Genomic DNA, 16913 nt, shown 5'->3' on the forward strand with positions numbered 1-16913 from the left:
CAACAATGTGGATCAGCTACAGCTTCCCACTAGCAACCTATTTTATACATCATTCATCCCATCCTCTCCTTTCCACCCCGTGTCCACAAGTCCATTTGCTCATGTCTGCATCTCTATTCTTGCCCTACAAATACGTTAATCAGTACCACTTTCCGAGATTCCATAATATGCATTAATATACGATGTTTGTTTTTCTGACTTACTTCTGTGTGACAGACTCTAGATTCATCCATATCACTACAAATGACCCAAGTTCATTCCTTTTTATGGCTGAGTAATATTTCACTGTATATATGTACTGTTCAGCTCCACAGATAACCCTGCGTGGGTGGTTTTAGTATTCCCACCTACAGACAAAGCTCAGACATGTCAAGTGGCATACCCAGTAGCCACGTCTCACAGCTAGTGAGGTGCAGACCTGGAACTAAAGCTGGGGACAACCAGGTCACCAGATCCCAGACTGCTCTCACAGGGGAACAGTGTTATTAACTGAATAGTTCTAATGCCGATGCTTGGATCCTCAGAGCCTTCATCTGCTAGCTGAAAAGACTATGCTTCTGAACCAGACCTGCTGCTTCTTAATAACCTAAAAATGGCTACACTGAATCGGACCCAAGGTCTATATGGCTGTCCTCAGGGAGGTCAACTTTAAAGGCCAGAGCCCTACCCCAAACATCCTGCTTCTCTTTAATAGCCTGCTATTATGTAAACACCACGCAGATCAAGAAACATAAGGCTACCTGTGCCTCTTATCGACACAACACCTCCTCTCCATCCTAGAGGTAACCAGTGTTCTGAACTATTCTGACCTAATAATTCTCCCGTTATTACTGTAACAAATTATCACAAACTTAGTGGCTTTAAAACAACATATATTTATTCTCTTATAGCTCTGGAGAGTAGAAATGCAAAATCAGTGTCCCTGGGTTAAAAATCAAGGTGTCTGGGGCTTCCCTGGCTCAGAATCTGCCTGCCAATGCAGGAGACACAGGTTCGGCTTCTGATATGGAAAGATCCCAAATGTCTCGGAACGAATAAGCCCGTGCACCACAGCTAGAGAGGCTGTGCTCTAGAGGCTGGGAGCTGCAACTACTGACGCCCAGGTGCTCTAGAGCCACTGCGATCAGAAGCCTGCATGCTGCAGCTGGACAGTAACTCTCGTTCACCACGCGCAACCAGGGAAAAGCCCAGTCAGCCAAAGACTCAGCACAGCCCAAAGTAAATTAATTGTTTAAAAAATCAAGGTGTCTGCAGGGCTGCTTCTTTCCGGAGGCTTCTAGGGGAGAATCTCTTTCCTTCTCTTTTCCAGTTTCTGGGGGCCACCTGTACTTCTTGACTTCTGACCTCATTTGAACATCTTCAAATTCAACATCGCAGCTCTGACTCTCCTGCTCCCTCTTATTAGGACCCTTATAACTGGACTGAGCTCACCTGGATCATCAAGGATAATCTCCCCATTGCAGAATCCATAATTAAATCACATCTACAAGATCACTTTTTACCATATTAGGTCATATATTCTCAAGTTTAGGGGACTAGAATGTAGATATCTTTGGAGCGGGGGGCAGTGCTATTTGGCCTACCACAGACCATAATGCTATAGATTCACTTTGCTTGTTTTTAAACTTCATGTTAATAGAAAATCCCTTGGACTGAAAGGACATCCAAACAGTTCATTCTGAAGGAGATCAGCCCTGGGTGTTCTTTGCAGGGAATGATGCTAAAGCTGAAGCTCCAGTACTTTGGCCACCTCATGCAGAGTTGACTCACTGGAAAAGACTCTGATATTGGGAGGGATTGGGGACAAGAGGAAAAGGGGACAACAGAGGACGAGATGGCTGGATGGCATCACCGACTTGACAGACGTGTCTGAGTGAACTCCAGGAGTTGGTGATGGACAGGGAGGCCTGGCGTGCTGCAATTCATGGGGTCGCAAATAGTCGGACACAACTGAGCGACTGAACTGAACTGATATTTCTTCTTGTCACTATAAATTTTTACCTACACATTTAAACCTACAGTCTGCCTAGAATCAGTTTTAGTGGACAATGTGAGGTACTTATGAAGGTTCATTTTTTCCTGATATGTATACCCCAATGACCCAGTGTGATTTGGAAAAGATTGCCTTTGCCTCACTGATCTGAATTGCCACTTTTGTCTTAATCTAAGCATCTGATTCACACCATATAACACTGCCTTAATTATTGCAGTCTTTAAAATAAATCCAGACAATCTTTGGTGCAAATTCTCCAGTTCTGTACTTCTTCAAGATTACTCTGGCATTCTTGACCTTTTCCATTGTCATAAATTTTAGAATATGTTTACCAATTCTTTGAATTTGACTGAGACAATGAATCTGTTGATTATTTGAGAGCACGTCTGTACAATATTGAGCCCTCTGACCCCTGAATATTTACTTGGGTTTTCTTTCACTTAACTCAATGACATGTTATTCTTTTGCACAAAGGTGTTTTACACCCTCCATTGGATTTCTTCCTCTAGAGATGCACCACTTTCAATGCTCTTATCACAAGGCTGTAACATTATTCAAAAATTTCATTTGATTATTTCTGGTATATAGAAATACAATTGATTTTTTTATATTGATCTTACCTCCAGCTAGCTTGCTAAATTCTTTTACTAATTTATATAGTCTAATATATTCTTTTGGATCTCCTCCCTATAGTTACATCTATATAAATAACACACATATATACACATATATTCATATATATTTCTGTATATTATCCATGATGCTGATGAATAATGGCAGTTTTGCTTCTTCCTTTTTCATCCTCATACATTATTTCTTTTTCTTTCCTTACCACACGAGCTATGAACTTCTAGTCCAATGCTGAATAGATGTGATAACTGACATCTTTGTCTCATTTCCAAATGAGGGGGGATCATGCTGTTTGGTATAGGGTTATCTATAGGTACCCTTTAAAAGATTATGAAAGTTCCTTATATTTATAGTTTGCTAAATTTTTTTAAAATGAATAAATATTGAATTGTATTTAAATGCTTTTTCTATAACTATTAAGATGATTATAAGATTCCCCCCTTGATTCTGTTCATGTAGTAAATTACATTAATTGAATTATCTTAGCCTTTTGACATAATTTTAGATTTACAGGAGTTGCAAAAATAGAGTTCTCATGCACTCTACATAGGTGCTCCTAAGATTTGTTTTATGTAACAACAGGAGAAGGCAATGGCACTCCACTCCAGTACTCTTGCCTGGAAAATCCCATGGACGGAGGGGCCTGGTAGGCTATAGTCCATGGGGTCTCAAAGAGTCAGGCACAACTGAGCGACTTCACTTTCACTTTTCACTTTCATGCATTAGAGAAGGAAATGGCAACCCACTCCAGTGTTCTTGCCTGGAGAATCCCAGGGACGGGGGAGCCTGATGGGCTGCCGTCTATGGGGTCGCACAGAGTCGGACACGACTGAAGCGACTTAGCAGCAGCAGCAGGACAAGTATCAAAACTCAAGTAATTAGCAATGCTACAATACTTTTAACTATCACTTAAGTTCAGTCACTCAGTCATGTTCGACTCTTTGTGACCCCATGGACTGCAGCACGCCAGGCCTCCCTGTCCATCCCAACTCCCAGAGTTTACTCAAATTCCTGCCCATTGAGTTGGTGATGCCATCCAACCATTTCACCCTCTGTAATCCCCTGCCCCTCCCGCCTTCAATCTTTCTCAGCATCAGGGTCTTTTCACATGATTCAGCTCTTCACATCAAGTGGCTAAAGTATTTGAGTTTCAGCTTCACCATCAGTCCTTACATTGAATATTCAGGACTGATTTCCTTTAGGATGGACTGGTTGGATCTCCTTGTTGTCCAAGGAACTTTCAAGAGTCTTCTCCAACACCACAGTTCAAAAGCATCAATTCTTTGGCACTCAGTTTTCTTCACAGTCCAACTCTCACATCCACACATGACCACTGGAAAAACCATAGACTTGACTAGACGGACCTTTGTTGGCAAAGTAATGTCTCTGCTTTTGAATATGCTGCCTAGGTTGGTCATAACTTTTCTTCTAAGGAGTAAGCGTCTTTTAATTTCATGGCTGCAATCACCATCTGCAGAAAGCCCAGAAAAATAAAGTCAGCCACTGTTTCCACTGTTTCCCCATCTATCTGCCATGAAGTGATGGGACCGGATGCCATGATCTTCGTTTTCTGAATATTGAGCTTTAAGTCAACTTTTTCACTCTCCTCTTTCACTTTCATCAAGAGGCTTTTTAGTTCCTCTTCACTTTCTGCCATAAGGGTGGTGTCATCTGCATATCTGAGGTTATTGATATTTCTCCCGGCAATCTTGATTCCAGCTTGTGCTTTATCCAGCCCAGCGTTTCTCATGATGTACTCTGCATATAAGTTAAATAAGCAGGGTGACAATATACAGCCTTGACATACTCCTTTTCCTATTTGGAACCAGTCTGTTGTTCCATGTCCAGTTCTAACTGTTGCTTCCTGACCAGCACACAGATTTCTCAAGAGGCAGGTCAGGTTGTCTGGTATTCCCATCTCTCTCAGAATTTTTCACAGTTTGTTGTGATCCACACAATCAAAGGCTTTGGCATAGTCAATAAAGCAGAAATAGATGTTTTTCTGGAACTCTCTTGCTTTTTCCATGGTCCAGCGGATGTTGGCAATTTGATCTCTGGTTCCTCTGTCTTTTCTAAACCCAGCTTGAACACCTGGAAGTTCACGGTTCATGTATTGCTGAAGTCTGGCTTGGAGAATTTTGAGCATTACTTTACTAGCGTGTGAGATGAGTGCAATTGTGCGGTAGTTTGAGCATTCTTTGGCATTGCCTTTCTTTGGGATTGGAATGAAAACTGACCTTTTCCAGTCCTGTGGCCACTGCTGAGTTTTCCAAATTTGCTGGCATATTGAGTGCAGCACTTTCACAGCATCATCATTTAGGATTTGAAATAGATCAACTGGAATTTCATCATCTCCATTAGCTTTGTTTGTAGTGATGCTTCATAATGCCCACTTGACTTCACATTCCAGGATGTCTGGCTCTAGGTGAGTGATCACACCATCGTGATTATCTGGGTCATGAAGATATTTTTTGTACAGTTCTTCCGTGTATTCTTGCCACCTCTTCTTAATATCTTCTGCTTCTGTTAGGTCCATACCATTTCTGTCCTTTATTGAGCCCATCTTTGCATGAAATGTCCCCCTGGTATCTCTAATTTTCTTGAAAGGATCTCTAGTCTTTCCCATTCTATTGTTTTCCTCTATTTCTTTGCATTGATCACTGAGGAAGGCTTTCTTATCTCTTCTTGCTATTCTTTGGAACTCTGCATTCAGATGCTTCTATCTTTCCTTTTCTCCTTTGCTTTTTGCTTGTCTTCTTTTCACAGCTATTTGTAAGGCCTCCTCAGACAGCCATTTTGCTTTTTGCTTTTTTTTTTCTTCTGGATGGTCTTGATCCCTGTCTCCTGTACAATGTCATGAACCTCCATCCATAGTTCATCAGGCACTCTATCAGATCTAGTCCCTTAAATCTATTTATCACTTCCACTGTATAATCATAAAGGACTTGATTTAGGTCATACCTGAATGGTCTAGCGGTTTTCCCTACTTTCTTCAATTTAAGTCTGAATTTGGCAATAAGGAGTTCATGATCTGAGCCACAGTCAGCTCCTGGTCTTGTTTTTGCTGACTGTATAAAGCTTCTCCATCTTTGGCTGCAAAGAATATAATCAATCTGATTTCGGTGTTGACCATCTGGTGACGTCCATGTGTAGAGAGTTCTCTCGTGTTGTTGGAAGAGGGTGTTTGCTGTGACCAGTGTGTTCTCTTGGCAAAACTCTATTAGCCTTTGCCGTGCTTCATTCTGTACTCCAAGGCCAAATATGCCTGTTACTCCAGGTGTTTCTTGACTTTCTACTTTTGCATTCCAGTCCCCTAAAATGAAAAGGACATCTTTTTTGGGTGCTAGTTCTAAAAGGTCTAGTAGGTCTTCATAGAACCATTCAACTTCAGCTTCTTCAGCATTACTGGTCGGGGCATAGACATAGATTACCATGATATTGAACGGTTTGCCTTGGAAACGAACAGAGATCAATCTGTTGTTTTTGATATTGCATCCGAGTACAACATTTTGGACTCTTATGTTGACCATGATGGCTACTCCATTCCTTCTAAGGGATTCCTGCCCACAGTAGTAGATATAATGGTCATCTGAATTAAATTCACCCATTCCAGTCCATTTTCGTTTGCTGATTCCTAAAATGTCAACATTCACTCTTGCCATCTCCTGTTGACCACTTCCAATTTACCTTGATTCATGGACCTAACATTCCAGGTTCCTATGCAGTATTGCTTTTTACAGCATTGGACCTTGCCTCCACCACCAGTCACATCCACAACTGGGTGTTGTTTTTGCTTTGACTCCGTCTTTTCATTCTTTCTGGAGTTATTTCTCCACTGATCTCCAGTAGCATATTGGGCACCTACTGACCTAGGGAGTTCATCTTTCAGTGTCCTATTTTTTTTGCCTTTTCATACTGTACATGGGATTCTCAAGGCAAGAATACTGAAGTGGTTTGCCATTCCCTTCTCCAGTGGACCACATTTTTTCAGAATTCTCCATCATGAGCCGACCGTCTTGGGTGGCCCTACACGGCATGGCTCATAGTTTCACTGAGTTAGACAAGTCTGTGTCCATGTTGATTAGATTGGTTAGTTTTCTGTGATTGTGATTTTCAGTCCTTCTGCCCTCTGATGGAGAGGATAAGAGGCTTTTAGAAGCTTCCTGATGGGAGAGACTGACTGAGGGGGAGACTGGGTCTTGTTCCGATGGGCGGGGCTGTGCTCAGTAAATCTTTAATCCAATTATCTGTTGATGGGTGGAGCTGTGTCCCCTCCCTGCTATTTACCTGGGGCCAAACTGTGGTGGAGGTAATGAAGATAATGGTGACCTTCTTCAAAGGATCCCATGCATGCACTGCTACACTTAGCAGCAAGTGGCAGCTGCGCAGCTCTGGAGCAGTGAGTGGTGGAGAGGAAATACCCCACGTCCAAGGTCATAGAAAGCCCAGTAAGACGGTAGGCTCTGGAGCGGCTGTGTGGAGATACCCACGTCCAAGGGCAAAGGAGAAGCCCCAGAGAGAGGGCAGGAGGGGCAAATTCACGTTTGGAATCGAACCCAATTCCCACCAGAGATGCTCAGAGGGCTCAAACAAACCTTATACACCCCAGGACCCAGGAACCCCAGAGAGACTGAGACAGAACTGCGTTTGGGCGTCTCCTGTGGAGGTACGGGTCAGCAGTGGACTGCCACAGGGACAGGGGCTCTGGGTGCAGCAGACTTGGGCATGGCATAAGCCATCTTGGAGGAGGTCGTCATTAGTCTCACCATAGAGCTGCCAGAACTTACACAGGATTGGGAAATACACTCTTGGGGGGCACAACAGAACCTTGTGCACCAGGGCCCAGGGGAAAGGAGCAGTGACCCTACAAGAGACTGACCCAGACTTGCCTGTGCAGGTCCAGGAGTCTCAGCAGAAGTGTGGGTCAGTGGTGGCCTGCTGAAGGGTTACGGGTACTTTTAACTATACTATATACTTCGTTCAGATTTTATTAGTTTTTCAAATGTTTTTTTCTTCCAGGAGCCCATATTAATTACATTTGGTGGTTAAATCTCCTCAGTCCACTCTTACCTTTGACAGTCTCTTACTTTGAGTTTTGGGGAAATATTCTATACAGATGATGTGCTCTCCCAATCATCTGATCTGCTCTCCCCAATGCATCACATCAGGGGATACATGGGGATACATGATATCTGTTATTACTGACAATGTTAACTTTGATCACTTGGTTAAAATGGTATCTGGCAACACAATTAAAATTTGAACATTAAACTTTCCCTGTGTTCTTGGAATAAACTCAAAATTGGTTATAATAAATTTTCATATATTTTAGGCTAATATTTTGAATAGGATGCTTGCATTATGTTTGTAAGAGAGTTTCATCTATAATTTTCCTATCCTTTCCTGTAATGTTTGTCAGGATTTAGTATCAAGGTTAAGCTGGATTCATAAAAAAGTTACTAATATTTCCTCTCTAGTCTCTGGGAGAGTCTATGGTTTATGTAAGATTGCTGCTCTATTTCTTCCCAAAATACTTGAAGTATTCATTGATGAAGTCATCTGGGCATGCAGTTTTCCTTGAGGGCAGGGCAGGTTTTAAGTTATAGATTCAATATATATAGGACTTTTCTATTTCTGCTTTATTGACTACACCAAAGCCTTGGACTGTGTGGATCACAATAAACTGTGGAAAATTCTGAAAGAGATGGGAATACCAGACCACCTGACCTGCCTCTTGAGAAATCTGTGTGTAGGTCAGGAAGCAACAGTTAGAACTGGACATGGAACAACAGACTGGTTCCAAATAGGAAAAGGAGTGCGTCAAGGCTATATATTGTCACCCTGCTTATTTAACTTATATGAAGAGTACATCATGAGAAATGCTGGGCTGGATGAAACACAAGATGGAATCAAGATTGCCAGGAGAAATATCAATAACCGCAGATATGCAGATGACATCACCCTTATGGCAGAAAGTGAAGAAGAGCTAAAGAGTCTCTTGATGAAAGTGAAAGAGGAGAGTGAAAAAGTTGGCTTAAAGCTCAACATTCAGAAAACGAAGATCATGGCATCTGGTCCCATCACTTCATGACAAACAGATGGGGAAACAGTGGAAACAGTGGCTGACTTTATTTTTCTGGGCTCCAAAATCTCTGCAGATGGTGATTGCAGCCATGAAATAAAAAGACACTTACTCCTTGGAAGGAAAGTTATGACCAACCTAGATAGCATATTCAAAAGCAGAGACATTACTTTGCCAACAAAGGTCCATCTACTCAAGTCTATGGTTTTTCCAGTGGTCATGTATGGATATGAGAGTTGGACTATAAACAAAGCTGAGTGCCAAAGAATTGATGATTTTGAACTATGGTGTTGGAGAAGACTCTTTCTTGAGAGTTCCTTGGACTGCAAGGAGATCCAACCAGTCCATCCTAAAGGAAATCAGTCCTGAATATTTAATGTAAGGACTGATGGTGAAGCTGAAATCAATACTTTGGCCACTGATGCGAAGAGCTGACTTATTTGGAAAGACCCGGATGCTAGGAGAGATTGAAGGCAGGAGGAGCAGGGGATGACAGAGGGTGAGATGGTTGGATGGCATCACCAACTCAATGGACATGAGTTTGAGTAAACTCCAGGAGTTGGTGATGGACAGGGAGGCCTGGCGTGCTGCAGTCCATGGGGTCGCAAAGAGTTGGACACGACTGAGCAACTGAACTGAACAGAACTGAACTGAACTCAGATTTCTGTTTTTCGTTGTTTCCGCTTTAGTGCAGTATCTTTCAAGGGATTTATCCATTTTATATTTTCTAATCTATTGGCAGAAACATTTATCACATGTTGAGATTCTTTTATACATCTGTGTGATCTGTACTGAGTGTTGCTTTTAATCCCTCATACTAATATATTGTTTACTCTCTTTTTTCTTAATTATTCTTGCCGGAGGTTTATGAATGTCACTGATCTTTCTGCAGAGCCAGCTTTTGGCTTTGTTGGTTCTCTCACTGTACATTTGTTTACTACTTTATTAATATTTTACCTTTATCTTTATTATGTTCTTCTACATTCTTGGGTTCAGTTTGCTCAGTTTTTCCTCCCTAATTTTTTGAGATAGATTCCTATGTAACTGATTTTCAGCCTTTCTTCTTTCTTTAATGTATGCTTCTCATATTAGAAATTGCCACCCCAACCCTCAAACACAGCTTCAGTGGAATCCCTATGGTTTGATTATATACATGCTTTGATTACATATAATACATATTATACTATAATTTAGCTAAAATACTTTCTCTTTTTTATCCAAAGATTATTTAGAAATGTATCACTTAATGTTGCTGTGAAAACTGGACAGCTATATGTAAAAGAATGAAATTAGAACATTCTCTAACACTATATGCAAATATAAATTCAAAATGGATTAAACACCTAAATGTAAGACTGGATACTGTAAAACTCTTTGAGGAAAACAGACAGGACACTCTTTGTCATAAATCAGGGCAATATTTTTTTGGATCCATCTCCTAGAGTAATGGAAACAAATACAAACAAATGGTTCATAATTAAACTTAAAAGCTTTTGTACAGCAAAGGAGACCATAAACAAAACAAAAAGACAACCTATGCAATGGGAGAAAATATTTGCAAACAATGCAACTGACAAAGGATTAATTTCAAAAATATATTGTTCAGTTGCTAAGTTGTGTCTCACTCTTTGCGACCCCATGGACTGTAGCATGCCAGGCTTCCCTGTCCTTCACCATCTCCTGGAGCTTGCTCAGATTCATATCCATTGAGTTAGTGATGCCACCCAACCATCTCACTCTCTGACACCCCTTTTTCCTCCTGCTTTCAATCTTTCCCAGAATCAGGGTCTTTTCCAACGAGTATGCTTTTTGCATCAAGTGGCCAAAGCATTGGAGGCCAAAATATATAAACAGCTCAAAAAGCTCAATACCAAAACACCAAATAACCCAATCAAAAAATGTGTGTGTATTAGTCACTCAGTTCTGTCTGACTCTTTGATCCCATGGACAGTAACCCACCAGACTACTCTGTCCATGGAATTCTCCAGGAAGGAACATTGGAGTGGGTTGCCATTCCCAACCCAGGGACCAAACCCAGGTCTTCTGCATTGCAGGCAGATTCTTTATCATCTGAGCCACCAGGGAAGATCTAAATAAACAAAAAAATGGGCAGATCTATACAGACTGGTTCCAAATAGGAAAAGGAGTACATCAAGGCTGTATATTGTCACCCTGCTTGTTTAACTTATACGCAGAGGACCTCATGAGAAATGCTGGGGTGGAAGGAACACAAGCTGGAATCAAGATTGCCGGGAGAAATATCAACAACCTCAGATATGCAGATGACACCACCCTTATGGCAGAAAGCAAATAAGAACAAAAGAGCCTCTTGATGAAAGTGAAAGATGAGAGTGAAAAAGTTGGCTTAAAGCGCAACATTCAGAAAACGAAGATCATGGCATCTGGTCCCATCACTTCATGGCAGATGGATGGGGAAACAGTGGAAACAGTGTCAGACTTTATTTTTTTGGGCTCCAAAATCACTGCAGATGGTGACTGCAGCCATGAAATTAAAAGACGCTTACTCCTTGGAAGGAAAGTTATGACCAACCTAGATAGCATATTCAAAAGCAGAGACATTACTTTGCCAACAAAGGTCCGTCTAGTCAAGGCTATGGTTTTTCCAGTGGTCATATATGGATATAAGAGTTGGACTGTGAAGAAAGATGAGTGCCGAAGAATTGATGCTTTTGAACTGTGGTGTTGGAGAAGACTCTTGAGAGTCCCTTGGACTGCAAGGAGTTCCAACCAGTCCATTCTAAAGGAGATCAGTCCTGAGTGTTCATTGGAAGGACTGATGCTAAAGCTGAAGCTCCAATACTTTGGCCACCTCATGGGAAGAGTTGACTCAATGGAAAAGATCCTGATGCTGGGAGGGATCGGGGGCAGGAGGAGAAGGGGATGACAGAGGATGAGATGGCTGGATGGCATCACCGCCTCAATGGATGTGAGTTTGGGTGAACTCCGGGAGTTGGTGATGGACAGGGAGGCCTCGCGTGCTGCGATTCATGGGGTTGCAAAGAGCTGGACACAACTGAGCGACTGAACTGAACTGATACAGACATTTCTCCAAAGAAAACATACAAATGTCCAACAGGCCTATGAAAAGATGATCAACGTCACTCATTTCAGTTAGAGAAATGCAAACCAAAACCCCCATGAGATATCATCACCCAACAGTAAGAATGGCCATCACAGTGAGTCCTCCACATACAAAACTTCAAGCTGTGAACTTTCAAAGATGAGAACATGTGTTTACATGTCCAGTCACGTAAGTTAGCTCACATGTCTGGCACACATTGTCACATGCCTACATGCTCTACAAGTGGTCGTGCTTTGGGGTACTTGGCTGTACAGTACTGTATATAATTCAGTAGTACAGTCTCTTTATTTCAATATCAGGATGTCTGGAAGCAATAAAAGCGGCAGTGATGCAGATGGTGCTGCTGAGTGCCAGCCGTTACACCATACTATTGTACTTTCCAAGGTTCTGTACTGCAAGATTGAGATGGTTTCTTAATTTTTTTGTGTTGATTTTTATGTAGTATTTGTGTAAAAAGCATTAGAAACCTATTACAGTATAGTACTATATAGCCAGCTGTGCTATGTGGGTACCTAGGTTAACTAACAAATTGGACTAATGAATGCACTCTGGGAATGGAACGCTTTCATATATAGGGGACTTACCATATTAAAATGTCTACAAATATTATAATAAGGGCTGAAGATGATGGGGAGAAAGGGAACCCTCTTATGCTGTTGGTGGGAATGTATAAATTGGTGAGATCATTATATAAAACAGTTTTGGAGGTTTCTTAAAATAATAAAAATAGAGTTACCATATGACCCAGCAATTCCACTTCTGGGCATATACCCAGAAAAATCTCTAATTTGAAAATTCTAATTCAAAAATATACATGCACCCCAATGTTCATTACAGCACTATCTGCAACAGCGAAGACATGGAAAGTGAAAGTGAAAGTCACACAGTCATGCCCCACTCTTCTATACAGTCCATGGAACTCTGCAGGCCAGAATACTGGAGTGGGTAGCCGTTCCCTTCTCCAGGGGGTCTTCCTAACCCAGGGATCAAACCCAGGTCTCCCACATTGCTGGCAGATTCTTTACCAGCTGAGCCACCGGCGAAACCCAAGAATACTGGAGTGGGTAGCCTATCCCTTCTCACAGCGGATCTTCCCGACCCAGGAAAATGAACCAGGTCTCCTGCACTGCAGGCAGATTCTTTACCAGCTGAGCTATCAGGAAAGCCCCTAAGACATGGAAGCAATCTAAATATCCATTGACAGATGAATGGGTAAATATGATGTGGGGGGTGTGTGTGTGTACATATACAATGGAATATTCCTTTTTGTATCTTCTTGATTCCTTCTGGGATTCTTTTCTTTCTACCTGAAAAAACTGTTTAGTTTTTTCCTTTGGTGTCTGTTCAGTGAAGTCGCTCAGTCGTGTCCAGCTCTTTGTGGTCCCATGAACTGCAGCCTACCAGGATCCTCCATCCATGGAATTTTCCAGGCAAGAGTACTGGAATGGATTGCCATTTCCTTCTCCAGGGGATCTTCCCGACCTGGGGATTGAACCCAGGTCTCCCGCATTTCAGGCAGACACTTTACCGTCTAAGCTATCAGGGAAGCCCTGGTGTCCGTTAGCTAGCTATAAATCATCTCAGTTTTTTGTTTGGGTGGAAATGATTTATTTCACTTTTGAATAATACCTGGACATAGAATTCTGGGTTAGCAGTTATTTTCTTTTAACTTTCTTTTAAAGATGTCATTGTATTATTTTTACTTTCAAAGTTTTGGTTGAAAACTGTGTCTCTATATTTTCTTTAGAAAATTTCCTTATTGTGTCTTTATTTTCTTAGGCTCAAAAATCACTGCAGTCATGGCATTAAAAGATGCTTGCTCCTTGGAAGAAAAGCTACGACAAACCTAGACGGTGTATTAAAAAGAAGAGTTATCACTTTGCCAAAAAAGGTCCATGTGGTCAAAGCTACAGTTTTTCCAATAGTCATGTATAGATGTGAGAGTTGGACCATAAAGAAGGCTGAGTGCCAAAGAACTGATGCTTTTGAACTGTGGTGTTGGAGAAGACTCTTTCTTTGAGAGTCCTTTGGACTACAAGGAGATCCAACCAGTCAATACTAAAGGAAATCAAGCCTGAATATTCATTGAAAGGACTGATGGTGAAGCTGAAACTCTAATACTTTGGCCACCTGATGCAAAGAACTGACTCATTAGAAAAGACCCTGATGCTGGGAAAGATGGAAGGTGGGAGAAGGGGATGACAGAGGATGAGATGGTTGGATGCCATCACCGACTTAACAGACATGAGTTTGAGCAAGCTCCTGGAGATGGAAAAGGACAGGGAGGCCTGGCATGCTGCAGTCCATGGGGCCTCAAAGAGTTGGATACAACTGGGCAGTTAAACACCACCAATTGTTACTCTAAGCAAAGTACAGCTTTGTTGTTGCTGTTTATTTTGCTTTTTAACATAGGCTGCTTCTATAGTTTTTTCTTTGGTTGTTTTTACTATTTTACTATAATGTGCCTAATGATTACTTTCTTTGTACTTGCCTGCTTAAGGCTTATAGCGCTTTTAGAATCTATGACTTCATGCTTTTTTGGTCAGTTTTTAAATCCTCAGATTATTTTCTCTTCAAATCATCTATGCTACATTGTCTCTCTCCTTTCCTTCCAGGACTCTAATTACACAAAGTTTACACTGGCTTTCATGTATATCATAGTCTCTTTTTATAAATGTTTTATCTTGTTATTATAGTGACATCTGCATATTTTCTTCTGGCTTATATTCAAATTTATGAATCATATTTGTATATAGTCTGTTTTTAAATTCTTCCACTGAGTTTTTAATTTCAGTCCTAGAATTTTTATTTGACTATTTTTAAGAGAGATTCAGCATATATGTTTGAATTATATCCTTTTTCTCTTAGTTTTCAGTTATTTGGTTCTATCTTCTGGCATGCCTGTTTTTTAAATGTATGTACAGTGCATGAAAAATTGTAATGATAATTCAAGGCTCTGGATGGTGTTAGCTTCCTCCAAAGAGGATCTACTTGTTTCTGGCAAGCAGATAGCTAGGAGAATACATCCTTAATTAAATCTGATGGAATTTATTCAGATCTGAATTTCAGTCTCTGTGAGTACTAGTCTGTTTTCAGGCTAGCTTTACTACCAGGAGGAGAAGGGGACAACAGAGGATGAGATGGCTGGATGGCATCACTGACTCAATGGACGTGAGTCTGAGTGAACTCCGGGAGTTGGTGATGGACAGGGAGGCCTGGCGTGCTGCGATTCATGGGGTCTCGAAGAGTCAGACACGACTGAGCGACTGAACTGAACTGATAGACCTTCAAGGTTTCTAGCTGAAAGAGTGGGGCATTTACTAGAACACCTCCTTTTGGAAAGATTTAAATCCCAATTTTTGTTTCCTTAGGCCTGTGAAATTGCCAACAACCCTGCTCAGCTGCTCAGCATCTCTGTACTTTTTCAAAATTGCAAATACTTCATGGAGAAATCAGCTGTATATTAAGCTACTCACTGCTTTGAGTTTTATTTTCCTCTACCACCTTTGACCTTGTCTTAGTTGCTCTCCAGTGCTTCCAAACAGATAATTCTGAGTTGCTTTTTTTTTTTAATCTAGGTTTTTCTTATTCTCACATGGAGGACTGGTCTGCTATTGGGTTGGCCAAACAAGCCGTTCAGGTTTTTCTGTAAGATGTACGGAAAAACATGAATGAACCTTTTGGCCAACCCAATATAAGTCTGTAATGTCTGGAAGCAGAAGTCTCCCCCTAAGGAATCTGTAAGTAGTACTGCTCTATTTTATCAACCTTGGTTCCTGCCCTTAGGAACCTTTGCTTTAAAACTCAATCTCAGTTGCTATTAAAAAAAAAACAACTCAGGATAACAAAAGTAATTGACGCCTTGGATAGTATTATTTTTCAAACAATATGTTATAATGTCAATAATAATAATCAACAATTACTGAATGTTTACTCTGAGTTAGGAAGGGTTCTAGGACCTTACATGCAGTAATTTATTAAATGAGAGACAGTGAAATTCTAGTGCTGTCCATATTCCTCAATTACAGAATTTGATCAAGGGTGGGTCATGGGTGAAAGATGCCAGATAATTCCACAAACACAGCCAAGGCCCAACTAAGAAAAAAGTTTAGACGGTACCTAGGCTATTGAATTCGGAGAAGGCAATGGCATCCTACTCCAGCACTCTTGCCTGGAAAATCCCACGGATGGAGGAGCCTGGTGGGCTGCAGTCCATGGGGTTGCGAAGAGTCGGACAAGACTGAGCAACTTCACTTTCACTTTTCACTTTCACGCACTGGAGAAGGAAATGGCAACCCACTCCAGTGTTCTTGCCTGGAGAATCCCAGGGGTGGGGGAGCCTGGTGGGCTGCCGTCTATGGGGTCACACAGAGTCGGACACGACTGAAGCGACTTACCAGCAGTAGCAGGCTATCGAATTACAGGGAATGCACAGGCAAAAGGGTGACCGACATGCCTAACCACTTCCCCACTAGTCTTTTCTAGTGGGAACCACTAACAAAGTTAGTTGGCAACAAAAGACTAACAATGAGCGTGCTTTCCTTCCACCCGTGTGCTTCCTGGTGGAGGTGGCAAAATGTAAGTAGCAGAGAAGCAAGTAACAGGAGGTGAAGAGGAAACAACTAAGAGCCTAAATCGACTGTCACTGGGTATTAAGAACCAGCTTCCTTTGCATTCAGCAGACACCAAATAACTGCAGGTCTAGGTCATGGAAATGAGTTGTGAGACAGATATAAGAATGAAACAAAAGTGATATGGTATTGATGCCTCATGGTACCAAAGAGAAGTGAAGAAGATCTTTAGGCTATCTGCCCAGAAGAGCAGAAATGTACACCAAACACCAGGCACAGAACACAGAACACGCTCATTGCAGTCCAACTTCCACTCTCAGCCAAGCACTCTCCAGGGCCAATACTCCTCACCCTTCAGTATCCTCTAGCCAAAGTAGTAAACAGTGTGTGTGTCCTATTCTTGCTCTTGGGTAAAACTATTTAGCCTCATCCATACTCCAGGAAATTTTGTTTCCACCAGCAGAAGCAGTCTGGAGTAGTTGAAACATAGGCAGTAGAATAAGTCTCCCTTGGGTCACGTCTTGGTCCTACCTG

General features: G+C 41.6%; 1 non-coding gene across 1 annotated transcript; it reads right to left on the reverse strand.

Moving 5' to 3' along the window:
- Positions 1–13281: 13281 nt before the first annotated feature.
- On the reverse strand, positions 13282–13354 carry TRNAF-GAA (transfer RNA phenylalanine (anticodon GAA)). Its single transcript has one exon. It is a non-coding gene; the product is annotated as a tRNA-Phe (tRNA).
- Between the last annotated feature and the right edge of the window lie 3559 nt (positions 13355–16913).

The sequence above is a fragment of the Budorcas taxicolor genome, chromosome 9 (assembly GCF_023091745.1).
Source record: "Budorcas taxicolor isolate Tak-1 chromosome 9, Takin1.1, whole genome shotgun sequence".
Classification (NCBI taxonomy): domain Eukaryota; kingdom Metazoa; phylum Chordata; class Mammalia; order Artiodactyla; family Bovidae; genus Budorcas; species Budorcas taxicolor.